This window comes from Rattus norvegicus, chromosome 18 (assembly GCF_021556685.1).
Source record: "Rattus norvegicus strain SHRSP/BbbUtx chromosome 18, alternate assembly SHRSP_T2T, whole genome shotgun sequence".
Lineage (NCBI taxonomy): Eukaryota > Metazoa > Chordata > Mammalia > Rodentia > Muridae > Rattus > Rattus norvegicus.
This window is the reverse complement of record NC_141551.1, coordinates 18,922,460-18,936,538: the sequence shown is the minus strand read 5'-3', so window position 1 is coordinate 18,936,538 and position 14,079 is coordinate 18,922,460. Positions and strand designations below refer to the sequence as shown.

The 14,079-nt window shown below is 36.9% G+C and overlaps 1 long non-coding RNA gene across 7 annotated transcripts in view; it reads left to right on the top strand.

The window, feature by feature from the left end:
* LOC102547510 (uncharacterized) overlaps positions 1 to 14,079 on the top strand; it is a 205,739-nt gene that overhangs the window by 77,006 nt on the left and 114,654 nt on the right. The window contains exons 4-5 of one of the 7 annotated variants that reach the window (XR_015642494.1): positions 7,233 to 7,305; positions 9,591 to 9,670. The exons of 5 other annotated variants lie outside the window; for them this stretch is intronic. This is a non-coding gene — a long non-coding RNA (uncharacterized LOC102547510). Of the gene's footprint in view, positions 1 to 7,232; positions 7,306 to 9,590; positions 9,671 to 14,079 lie in introns of those variants that run through there. One more of the 7 variants, XR_015642495.1, reaches the window with a different exon arrangement.

Sequence of the window (14,079 nt, the reverse complement as noted above, 5' to 3'; positions counted from 1 at the left end):
TCAAGACACAGGCCCACAGGAACAGCTGAAGACCTGTAGATAGGAAAAACTACACGCCCGAAAGCAGAACACTCTGTCCCCATAACTGGCTGAAGGAAAACAGGAAAACAGGTCTACAGCACTCCTGACACACAGGCTTATAGGACAGTCTAGCCACTGTCAGAAATAGCAGAACAAAGTAACACTAGAGATAATCTGATGGCGAGAGGCAAGCACAGGAACCCAAGCAACAGAAACCAAGACTACATGGCACCATCAGAGCATAATACTCCCATCAAAAGAAACATGGAATATCCAAACACACCAGAAAAGCAAGATCTAGTTTCAAAATCATATTTGATCATGATGCTGGAGGACTTCAAGAAAGACATGAGGAACTCCCTTAGAGAACAAGTAGAAGCCTACAGAGAGGAATCACTCAAAGAATTCCAGGAAATCATAAATAAACAAGTAGAAGCCCACCATGATCAAGTAGGCTTCATCCCAGGCATGCAGGGATGGTTTAATATACGGAAAACCATCAACGTGATCCATTATATAAACAAACTGAAAGAACAAAACCACATGATCATTTCATTAGATGCTGAGAAAGCATTTGACAAAATTCAACACCCCTTCATGATAAAAGTCCTGGAAAGAATAGAATTCAAGGCCCATACCTAAACATAGTAAAAGCCATATACAGCAAACCAGTTGCTAACATTAAACTAAATGGAGAGAAATTTGAAGCAATCCCACTAAAATCAGGGACTAGACAAGGCTGCCCACTCTCTCCCTACTTATTTAATATAGTTCTTGAAGTTCTAGCCAGAGCAATCAGACAACAAAAGGAGGTCAAGAGGATACAGACCGGAAAAAAAAGAAGTCAAAATATCACTATTTGCAGATGACATGATAGTATATTTAAGTGATCCCAAAAGTTCCACCAGAGAACTACTAAAGCTGATAAACAACTTCAGCAAAGTGGCTGGGTATAAAATTAACTCGAATAAATCTGTAGCCTTTCTCTACACAAAAGAGAAACAAGCCGAGAAAGAAATTAGGGAAACGACACCCTTCATAATAGACCCAAATAATATAAAGTACCTCAGTGTGACTTTAACCAAGCAAGTAAAAGATTTGTAAAATAAGAACTTCAAGACACTGAAGAAAGAAATTGAAGAAGACCTCAGAAGATGGAAAGATCTCCCATGCTCATGGATTGGCAGGATTAATATAGTAAAAATGGCCATTTTACCAAAAGTAATCTACACATTCAATGCAATCCCCATCAAAATACCAATCCAATTCTTCAAAGAGTTAGACAGAACAATTTGCAAATTCATCTGGAATAACAAAAAACCCAGGATAGCTAAAACTATCCTCAACAATAAAAGGAGTTCAGGGGGAATCACTATCCCTGAACTCAAGCAGTATTACAGAGCAATAGTGATAAAAACTGCATGGTATTGGTACAGAGACAGACAGATAGACCAATGGAATAGAATTGAAGAGCCAGAAATGAACCCACACACCTATGGTCACTAGATTTTTAACAATGGAGCCAAAACCATCCAATGGAAAAAAGATAGCATTTTCAGCAAATGGTGCTAGTTCAACTGGAGGTCAACATGTAGAAGAATGCAGATCGATCCATGCTTATCACCCTGTACAAAGTTTAAGTCCAAGTGGATCAAGGACCTCCACATCAGACGAGACACACTCAAACTAATAGAAGAAAAACTAGGTAAGCATCTGGAACACATGGGCACTGGAAAAAATTTCCTGAACAAAACACCAATGGCTTATGCTCTAAGATCAAGAATTGACAAATGGGATCTCAGAAAACTGCAAAGCTTCTGTAAGGCAAAGGACACTGTGGTTAGGACAAAACGGCAACCAACAGATTGGGAAAAGATCTTTACCAATCCTACAACATATAGAGGTCTTATATCCAAAATATACAAAGAACTCAAGAAGTTAGACCACAGGGAGACAAATAACCCTATTAAAAATGGGGTTCAGAGCTAAAAAACAATTCACAGCTGAGGAATGCCGAATGGCTGAGAAACACCTAAAGAAATGTTCAACATCTTTAGTCATAAGGGAAATGCAAATCAAAACTACCCTGAGATTTCACCTCACACCAGTGAGAATGGCTAAGATCAAAAACTCAGGTGACAGCAGATGCTGGCGAGGATGTGGAGAAAGAGGAACACTCCTCCATTGTTGGTGGGATTGCAGACTGGTACAACCATTCTGGCAATCAGTCTGGAGGTTCCTCAGAAAATTGGACATTGAACTGCCTGAGGATCCAGCTATACCTCTCTTGGGCATATACCCAAAAGATGTCCCAACATATAAAAAAGACACGTGCTCCACTATGTTCATCGCAGCCTTATTTATAAAAGCCAGAAGCTGGAAAGAACCCATATGCCCTTCAACAAAGGAATGGATACAGAAAATGTGGTACATCTACACAATGGAATATTACTCAGCTTTCAAAAACAATGACTTTATGAAATTCATAGGCAAATGGTTGGAACTGGAAAATATCATCCTGAGTGAGGTAACCCAATCACAGAAAAACACACATGGTATGCACTCATTGATAAGTGGCTATTAGCCCAAATGCTTGAATTACCCTAGATGCCTAGAACAAATGAAACTCAAGACGGATGATCAAAATGTGAATGCTTCACTCCTTCTTTAAAAGGGGAACAAGAATACCTTTGGCAGGGAAGAGAGAGGCAAAGATTAAAACAGACACAGAAGGAACACCCATTCAGAGCCTACCCCACATGTGACCCATACATATACAGCCACCCAATTAGACAAGATGGATGAAGCAAAGAAGTGCAGACCGACAGGAGTCGGATGTAGATCGCTCCTGAGAGACACAGCCAGAATACAGCAAATACAGAGGCCAATGCCAGCAGCAAACCACTGAACTGAGAATAGGACCCCCGTTGAAGGAATCAGAGAAAGAACTGGAAGAGCTTGAAGGGGCTCGAGACCCCAAAAGTACAACAATGCCAAGCAACCAGAGCTTCTAGTGACTAAGCCACTACCCAAAGACTATACATGGACTGACCCTGGACTCTGACCTCATAGGTAGCAATGAATATCCTGGTAAGAGCACCAGTGGAAGGGGAAGCCCTGGGTCCTGCTAAGACTGAACCCCAAGTGAACTAGATTGTTGGGGGGAGGGCGGCAATGGGGGGAGGGTTGGGAGGGGAACACCCATAAGGAAGGGGAGGGGGGAGGGGGATGTTTGCCCGGAAACCGGTAAAGGGAATAACACTCGAAATGTATATAAGAAATACTCAAGTTAATAAAAAAAAGTGTTTGGAATACATGGATTGGTTCACTTTCGCATTGACCTGTTGCTGCTTCATAAATATTATTCTATACCCAGCAAAGTACCCTTGTTTCTTTGGCACAACCATATTGAACACTATTAACTTCCTATGTTAAGATCCCAAACATTCTTATTCTCTAGCTGATTGTTTGCTAACAATTAATGCTTCTTAATTGCTAACATTTAAATCCACCTGCATATTAAAACAACTTTTCATTCTAATTTCTCTGTTTTATAACTTCAAAATAGATTAAAAATAACATTTATACTTATTGCATGTAGTTTATTTGAACACATTTTTAAACATATATTACTGTAAACATTCAGAAAAATGAAGACACATTTCCTAGTAGTGATAACACAGACACTTGCAGCTTAAGGGGCAAGCATATACAAGAAAGCATATTTCTACACAAATGTATCTGTAAAAAGCTAGAGACTATAATTAAGGGAACACAGTTACCCACATGATCTATGCAACACATAAAAAGACTTTTAGGGGTTGGATTCAAATTAAATATTGGAGAAAGAGAATAGCTAATTAGGTAAAAGAGAAAAGAAATAAAATTGTTCTTCTCTATAAAGGAAACAGTAGGGAACACACAATACAGTAAAGAAGTCAATAAGAGAAAAATCATTTTGTTATCAATGCTCAAAATTAATTTGATTTCATCTAAACATCTACTTGACAATAGTTTCATATGTTTATTCTTATTCCTCTATGAAACTAGAGCAGAATATCAAGAGTTAACTCTTATAGTATTAATTGCCAACCAGGATTTATTTTATATGCTTTGCATATATATTAAAACTATATTAAGCCATCTTTTCTGCAAGGTTCCTGAAATTCTTCAGCAGTTTTGGCTGCTCCATGGTAGAGGCAAGGGCAGAGGCAAGGTGTCTGTAGATGAAATGACTGAATACGCTTTTATGACTAGCCATCTGCAGCTCTCATTCAAACTGATCTTATATCTCTGAATTAATCAGCAGAGGTCCAGGAAAACCCTAATCAACACAAATCTCTCAATATCTTATGACTAGATAAAGGATCTCTCTGGGCCTCAATGTCCTCATTAGAACATGTTGGAATTGGGAGTAGTGTGGGTCCTTTTGACTACTCAACACACATGATAACATTCCAGTTAACCTTAGATTCTACCACATGTACTCAATCTGTGCCACATAATCTCACAGCAGAAAAGCAATGCAGAAAAAATAATTTAAAAACCAGAATTGGGACAATAGCAGCAGACCACATTTGATCTTTGAACCCTTTCCTTTTCATTTTTTTTTACCATATTCTAATTGTTTTGGATAGAAACTTGTGTATTTTAATCTTGAGATGCATTTCAAGTAGCTATCTCTTCTAAACTAGCATAGACTCATTGCACTAACATTGGTTTTCACCATGGCATTTTAACTATGTACACAATAATTATACATTTTGGTGATATGTACAGACATCACCATCTCTTGATTTATTCTGATCCTACTGAACCTCCTTTCTATAGTTATCCTTTTATATTCATCTTTAATAACAACAAACAAAATTCTAAATGCAATAAATGTGGGGTTTTTTTTGGAAATGGTTTATTTCACTAAACAAAACAATCTCTACTTCCACCCATTGGGCTGCACATGATACAATTGCTGTGTTCTCTGTGACTGAGTATACAGAAGACACTCTCATTAATCTTTTTTTGGTGGAAAAATAGTTCTTCAATGAAGTACATTTAAATTAATTGAGTATTCTAATATTTATATTTGTTAAACATGAGTTGCATATCAGTAATAAGTATTGATAAACTAAAAACTTTTGGGGCACAATAGATGTTCTATATCTTCAGAAATCTCTTTTAGAAAGGCAAGATGCAAAATTAGACATAGACACCACGTGCCCAACAATACAGAAGCCAGAAGTAGAGATGTGGATCAACACATATAATTCAATAGAGAAATTCCACTCAGAATCACTTTTCTTATCCTACACATACAAGACAGTGTTCCAGAAGCCACATCTCTTCTCTGACTTGCACAGCAAATTAAGATAGTTTAACCCATCCATAAACAAATATTTGCAGCCGAAGCTGATGCTTTACAGATTTACCTAACATAGCACTGAGAAACTCTACTGAGAAACTTAGAAGGATGACACTTTTCTTCCATGTCCAAAATTCAGCAACATTAATCTGTAGGTACTTATTATAATGTCATTTGACCTAGATCTTTTAACCAAAATGTGCTGAAAAATAGATTATTGTACTCCGATGTTTTTGTAAAAACATGATTTCAAAAGACCATGTTTGAAATCTTTCTTTTTCAAAAATTTTTATTAGTCATTTTGTTTATTTACATTTCAAGTGTTATCACCCTCCTTCCTGGTTTCCACTCTGAAAACTCCCCATCCAACCCCTTCTCCCTACCTCCACAGGGGTGCTCCTCCCCCAACCCACCCACTCCTGCCACACAGCCCTAGCATTCCCCTTCATGGGTCTAAAGGCTTCCCTTCCTTCTGATGCCAGACAAGGCCATACTCTGCTACATATGCAGTTGGAGCCATGGGTCTCTCCATGTGTATTCTTTGGTTGGTGGTTTAGACTCTGGGAACTCTGGGGGTGGTGTGGGGAGTGTCTGGTTGGTTGATATTGTTGTTCTTCCTATGTGGTTGCAGTTCCCTTCAGCGCCTTCGTTCCTTCCCCCTAACTCACCCATTGGGGTCTTCCTGCTCAGTCTGATGGTTGGGTGCAGTCACCACATCTGTATCAGTAAGGCTTTGACAGGGCCTCTTAGGAGACTTACATACCAGGTTCCTGTCAGCAAGCACTTCTTGGCATTAGTAAGTGTCTAGGTTTGGTGGCTGCATATGGGATGGATCCCCAGTTGGGGCAGTATCTGAATGCCCTTTCCTCCAGTCTCTGCTACACTCTTTGTGTCTGTATTTCCTTTAGACAGGAATAATTCTGGGTTAAAATTTTGCAATGGGTGGGTGGCTCCATCCCTCAACTTGGAGCTGTGCAACTCCTAGTGCATTTGTAGCAGAGGATGTCCTTGTCTGGCATCAGAAGGAAGGGGAGCTCTTAGTCCTTTGAAGGGGAAAGCTAGGGCTGTGGGGCAAAAGTGGGTGAGTTGGTGGAGGAGCACCCTTGTGGAGGCAGGGGGATGGGGGTGGATGGGGGTTTTCAGAGAGGAAATCAGGAAGAGGGGGATAACATTTGAAATGTAAATAAACAAAGAAAGATCTGGATATGATCTCTTCAAGTTCTCTCTCCCTTTGTTGGGTGTTTCAGCTAGTGAAACCTTTCAAGCCATGCTTTCTAACCATGGCTAGCATGTACTCTGTCTACCAGTTTATTATTTCAGTAATTCATGGAGATATGTTGGAAATGTGATTTGTGTGGGAGTCAAGTAGAAATCAGATTGGCCCATTTCTTATATCTATATATCTCTATATACATTTGGCCCTGTCATTCATCAAATTACATTATCCAAACAAAGGTTTCTTGCACAAAGTAATCACATGTGACACTGCATACCTACCTGTATAATTTGTGAGCCCTGGAATGACTAAGTAGACAACCTGGCCGTGCTGCTGAGATCTTTTATTGCATATATTAGGGAGTTAAACATTACAATCTACTTCTCCTACAAGGCCCAATAAATAATAAAAAGCATTAACTTAGGTTTAAAGTAGCCTTCCTTTGTTTACTTGACAAAAGGAATAAGGTCTTGATAAGTTTGTATGGGGTAGAATTTTTCTTCCAGTGCTTGGAGGGGTGAAATGTTCTTCAGAATTCTATTTTCAGGAGAACCCTCTTGATCTAGGTATCTCGTTCTGCTCTTCTGTCTCCTAAGTTCAAAGCAATCTAATTGTTATTTCTGATTTTATAAGTAGAAACTTCATTCACTTCATGAGAATGACTTGTACATGAATCAGACACTTGGGGAAAACGTATGCCCCATGGAACGTAAGTCTTTTGGTTTCCTATTTGTTTATCTCACTCAAAAAGCAGTGCTGGTGCTCAGCCCATATTTCTTGGACATGACATTCACTACACACTCTGAAAACAGATCAAAATAAATTATAATAATACCAGTAACAGCACACGCTCACTGTTTTTTATTTGTCCAGAAAAAAATATGAATAGGAAAAATGTGTTGCCTATAAACACACACATATGTACAGGCACATACACATATAGTACATGTGTATACAATATACATACAAATGTTTACATACCATAATGCTTGTTCACATATACTTATGCATAGATGCATGCACAAAAACCATGCATATTCATGTGTATACAGATACTTGTGTACCCTCATACATGTGCAAACACATATAAGTAGAAGCACATCCATTTACACACCACACACATGTACAATTATACAAACATAAGCAAACATATTTGCACACGTGAACACGGAAACAAAAACTATGTACAGTACCTTTTTCTATTTTGGATGAAGTTTATTCTTCAAGAATCCACAGTATCTCTTGTATCGTTTCTATATTTCCCTAAAATCATAACGAATATTCATAATTACTCATTACCCAATGCTTGACATATTGATTTCTCTGAAATCCTTCCTTCTACATAGATAATGTTTAATGTTTTATATATATATGTTTATATATATGTATATATATATATATATATATATATATATATAGAGAGAGAGAGAGAGAGAGAGAGCCACCATCTGTTTTCAGTTCCCTGCCTATCTCATGAGCCTCATTTGTCTCTCTAAAGGGTTTGCCTTCCATTTTCAGGCTAGAGATATTCACAAGGTTTTATGAACTAATTTAAAATCTCAGAACCACTGCAAGAGAAAGCATAATGTTTGACTTTTAGACACTGTTCTAATTATCTTATCATGCTTGTAAAAACTATATTCATTTTCCTACAAACACAACTAACATGTTTCATGTTTATTACATTATCATGTGAAATATTAGTGTTTTGCCAAATATGTAATATTTACTAGATAGTCCTAAATAAATTTTATCATAAATATTGCTGTTGTTCCATGAGGAGCAGGGATGTTATATCATGAGTTCTTTGTAACAGTCCAAAGTCTCAATTGCTTACTACCCACTGAAACTTTAACATTATAAAGTTAAAAATAAGTTGAAATATTTTAAGACCATTGGGGCTAGAAAGTTTTCTGTGGACATATGTCTGCTAGAAATGTCAGAAATTGCACCAATATAGTCTCCCCAACATGAAATTCTCAACAAAACCTGAAGCAAGACACAATGGACATATAAAAATGTGCAGGGGCCTCAATACTCCACAAAGAACAATGTGCAACTCCAGAACACACAGAGTGTTAAATAATCTTCCCCAAGGAAGAGCACACCAATTAGTTATCCAATACCAAATCATGAGCTTGGAAAACATATAAGTACATTATACAGACTGAAAATTTTATGCTTAGAAATATATGTATGCACATAACAAAACACAATGACATGTAGTAGATTTGAAAGAAAGCAAGTAGGGGTACATAGGAGGAGTTGGAAGGAGGAAAGGAAGGGAGAAATGATTCAGTGATATCATCTTAAACATAAAAGAAACGTTTTATAATTAAGTGAGAGCTTATCTGCTGTGAACAGATGAAACTCAGGACCACATCATCAGAAAAGCCTCTGTAAAATTATACGGACATGAACAACATAAATAGAAATATGTTATTACGGACCTTTGCATTTAAGCAAAACTGCTGGTAAAGAGACAAGTGGGATTAAATCTTAGTCTTATTGATTTGTGAGGTACAATGCGACTCTTTCATACATCGTAAACTGTGTTTCTATTTCAAACATTTGTAAGTAGTCTGTTTTACCAAAGCAGGCTAGTTGTATTTTGACCTACTAATCAAAGATTATAAACATATACGAGGTTTGTTTTAAAATGCATATTTTGAAAAGTGATTTGAGGCATACCTCAGAATATAATTATACTCTTAAATCGAATCTCTGAAAGTTGTAGATGCTCCTGCTTTATCTAACGCACTTCATCCCATTTATAATCTTAGTAATTAAAGCACTATCAATGGAAAGTTAGAGGAAATATTAAGGTAGGACAAGGATAATAATTGGTAAAATTGATAAAATAAAAATACATATGCATTACAGCTGGAGATAATTTCTTTTTGGTCTTCCATTCGAACTAGATTAAAATTAAAAGAAAACTATGGGGGGAAAAACTTACACCGCATTGTTTACGTTTATTCCCTTGTAATCTAGGGAAAAAGCAAGCCCTGGATACAAGGCAAGGAAGTTTCCAGAAAGCAAACTCGAGACTCTGTGTGAAGAAGGTATGCAGGGTAAGGACCAGGGAAAGGAAGGAGGGAGAGCAGATCTGTGACATATCACCCAAAGGCAAAGCATCTGGACAGCTGTGCTACTTACCAGAAGCTAAGCAATCTCCCTCAAGCCACCACTTTATGCTACAGTTGGTGGTATGGTGATGACAGGAGACGTTTGATAATGACAAACCAGTCACTTTCAGAACTTCAAGATACAGCCTCTTCTAAGGAAAGGAACAAAAGGATTCCCAGCAGGCAACGGGAACAGAAAGAAAAAGATCAGCAGCAAAGAAGATTCTAGTAACTAAAGTTAGCAGGAATATGAAGTCCAGCTGACTCCCATCCAGAATAATGGCAATTCTTATGCTGTTTTTATCTTTAGGCTCTATTACTGATAGAAGCTGTGTTTAAGCAAACATATAAATAAAATTACAAAGCATTCCCAAAGTGATAAAATATATAATTAACCAGACATAGCAATCATCAAAACTACATGAAGACGTGCTTAAAATGTTAGAATTATCAGACAATGAATTCAAACTAGCCATGTATGCCTGCATCAAAGAATTTATAAAATATAGACAATGATACAAAGAGAAGAATGTCTACAAAAAGAACAACTGTGAGAAATATTTAAAAGAGTATGCCAGGAAATTTCTCCCTTTCTCTGTCTCTGTCTCTCTGTACCTCTTTCTTGCTCTCTCTCTCTCCCTCTCTCTCTCTCTCTCTCTCTCTCTCTCTCTCTCTCTCTCTCTCTCTCTCCCTCTCTCTCTCTCCTTTCCTCCCTCTCTCTCTGCCCTCTGTCTCACATATACATACATGCCTTTCGATTTATTATGTATAAGTTTAGAAAAACCAAAGGCAAATATATTCTGAAGTCAAATGCCCCATACAGAATTTCTTGCATAGAGAACAACGGGGGACAATACAAATCATCCCTTGTAAACAGAAGGCTAGCACAAATACTTTTGTATTAACAATCATTGCCTTTTGACATTTTTACTCATTTATACAGTGTATTCTAGGATCAGGAAGTATCGCCCATTTGTGAAGGCCAAATACTGTTCTTCTAGAACAGCTAGTTTCTGTGCTCAGAAACCACCTGGTGGTTCACAACTTTCTCTGCCCCCAGTCCCCGGTGATCTGAACATGTCTTTGGTTCCCATGGACACGGCATGAATTGCTGTGTATCCATACATGGAGGTAAACTCTCAAATACACAAACAGCATTAAAATTGTATTTTAATTACAACCTATACTCTCTCCATACATTCTTTTCCCACATTAACAGGTTTGGTTTGTTTTGTTGCCCTTTAACTCTTACTAGGGCCTTCTGTATGATTATGGACTTTGAACTGTGCATTGGAGCATTATGGAATCTTCAGGAGGTACAAAATTAAGACAAAGTATATTTTATAGGAAAAATAAAGATTCCTCCTTAGATCAATGTACATTAGATTAAATCAGTTTTATAGAAAATTAACCACTTTGGTTTCCTTAGCTCTTATTCAAACCAAGGACAAACATAACTTTAATTTAATAATAATAATGTATTAGATGTTGCACATTGATTAGAGAAGCAAATGACAATATCATAATAAGAGCAGGACAATTATAATATATTTATACTGCAATACAGGATACTAATAGTTGAAATTAGTGTTTTAAAATGTATATTGTCAACTAGGAAACCACTCGAACAGCAGACTATTTTTCAGAAGTGTAACTCCTATGCTGAAGATGTAAACGATTTCATGCAGAATGCCGAGCTATGAACAAATGAAGATATAGAAATGGAGAAATAAGTGAAGAGGTAAAAGAAAAGCAAAGAGAATAAACCAGAGTGATGCTAGATCTTAACTCGTCTAACTCCGTGATTTTCTGAAATTTGTGGTTTAGATAAGAATACAGAAAAAGAATAAAATTGACCTGAATACTCTGTATACAGAATGTACTTTAATTATCATGTTCAGCAGGTTAAAAATAGACTGGAAATGATTACAGCATATTGACATCATCAAAAGGAAGATTGCTTGCTCTGATGAATGATGGTCCATATGGATAATTGATCAATTATCCAAGAAAACTAAATACAAGAATTATTTACCATTCTAGTGGAATCTCAGAACACAATAAGCAAAAACTGAAAGAAGTAGAGGATAAAATAGATAGATTTGCACTCAAAGACATTATACAGACTAGTAAACCTTTCTCCGTGATTGATAGATCAATCAGGGAGAAAAGCAGTAAGGATGTAGCAGACCTGAGTCGTGTAGTGTTGTGAATTGACATGATGTTATTGGCATTTGTAGAATACTCAATCAGAGACAATAGTGTGATGGACTTGTTATCAGTTATACATGAGATATACCATATGTGTGTGTGTATATATATTTGTATGTGTATAGATATATACATATATAAATATATCTGAATATGTGCATATATAATTATATAATTCTATGTATATTATATATTTGTCTATCTTTATATATATATGTCATAAATACTATTGTAGAACAGATTTCAATTAAGTTCTAGAGATTTGTTTTTATTTTTAAATGTGTGTGTGTATGTGTGAATGTGTGTGTGCATGTGTGTTTGTGGGAGTGTATATGTGTGTTTAAGTATGCAAATGTATGTGCATACAGTTGCCTGCTGTGGCCAGATGAAAGCACGCAGACACACAGAACTGGAATAACACTCACTTGTAACATGTACTAGGTGCTAGGAACTAAAGTTGAGTCTTCTAAAAAAAAAAACACTAACTACTGTTAACTACTGAGACATTTCTCCCACATCCTTCAAAAGTTTCAAAGAGAAATCGAAATCAAAGAAGTTTTCTAACCATATTTAATTAAAATAAGTATCAATAAAATAGCTAGAATATAATAGATAATTTTCCAAACATAATAGAAGTGAAATGGTATTCTTTTAAATATGTCATGAGTCAAAAATATTTTAAGATATATTTACATTTTTAATTAATTTATTTAGTCATTTTACATCCCCAATTCTGCTTCCTCTCCTTATACTCCTCCAAACCCATCCCTCTCCTCCCTCTTCCCTTCTCTTCTCTTCTCAGAGAAGAGAAGAACTCTAAGGAGTGTCAACCCACCTTGGCATACAAGTTGAAACAGGACTAGATGCTTCTTTTTCTATTAAGCCTAGACAAGGCTCCAGTTAAGGCAAATGGATCCAAAGACAGGCAACAAAGTCTGAAACAGACATGGATCCAGTTGTCAGGGGTCCCACATGAAGACCAAATTGCAAAGTTATTATTTATATGTAGGGGGCCTACGTCTATCCCATGAATGCACTTTGGTGGTTCAGTATCTGTGAGCCTGTAGGGACCCAGGGTAGTTAATGCTGTAGGTTTTCTTGTGGTATCCTTGACCACTATGATGCCTCTCATTCTATCCCCCCTTTTCCCTTCCGTAAGAATCCATGTGGGCTGCCTAATGTTTGCCTGTGGGTCTCTGAACCTGTTCTATCAGCAGCGCAAAGAACAATTATGCTAGGCGCCTGTCTGCAATTACAGCAGAATATCCTTTATGTGCAACGGGTGGGCTTCATCTCATTGCATGGTTTCAAGTTGAGTTAGTCATTGATTGGCCCTTCTTTCAATTTCTCATCTTTTTTATCCCTGAATAATAGTAGGCAGGACGTCAAAGGTTTTGTGGATGGATTGGTGTCTGCATCCCTCCATTGGAAGTCCTACCTGGTTACTGGCAGTGACCTTTTCAGTTTCCATATCCCCTATTATTTAATTGTGTAGGTCTCATTTCATCTTAAGATGTGTGTGTGTGTGTGTGTATATATATATACACACACACACACACACATATATATATATATATTAGCTAGAATATAATTATATATGTATACATACACAATTTGGATAGTATTTTGGCTTTACCTACTATAAGGGAGGTGCATTGAACTCACTGATTTCTCAGACAGGGTCATCATCATAGGTTCCTGGGAGTTTCCCTGCTGGAGTTTTCTAGTTTATCCTAGCAGTGCATACCACCATCACCAATTCCCTTTATTCCTCCCAGTTCTCTCTCCCACAGACCTCCCCACATTTGAGCCCTCCTGTTTCCCTTCCCACTCCTTATCCTACTGAGTTCCTTCCCTCCATCCATCTGCAATGTGTATTTTATATTTACATCTTTAATATAAACTACACAATAAAATGTAAGTTTAATTTATGAGAATCATATAAAATAAAGCTTTAGGAAATTTTACATCATTAAAATTTGTAGAAGAGAGTTTGAAATAATTTACTGTACTTTCAACCTTAGGAAACTAGACAGAGGATACATGAATACTAAATCAAACAAGAATAAATAAATAGGAATAAGGAAAGTAAATGTCAGTAAGTTCAATGTATTTTTTCTGTAGTAATTAAGGCTATCCAAAAT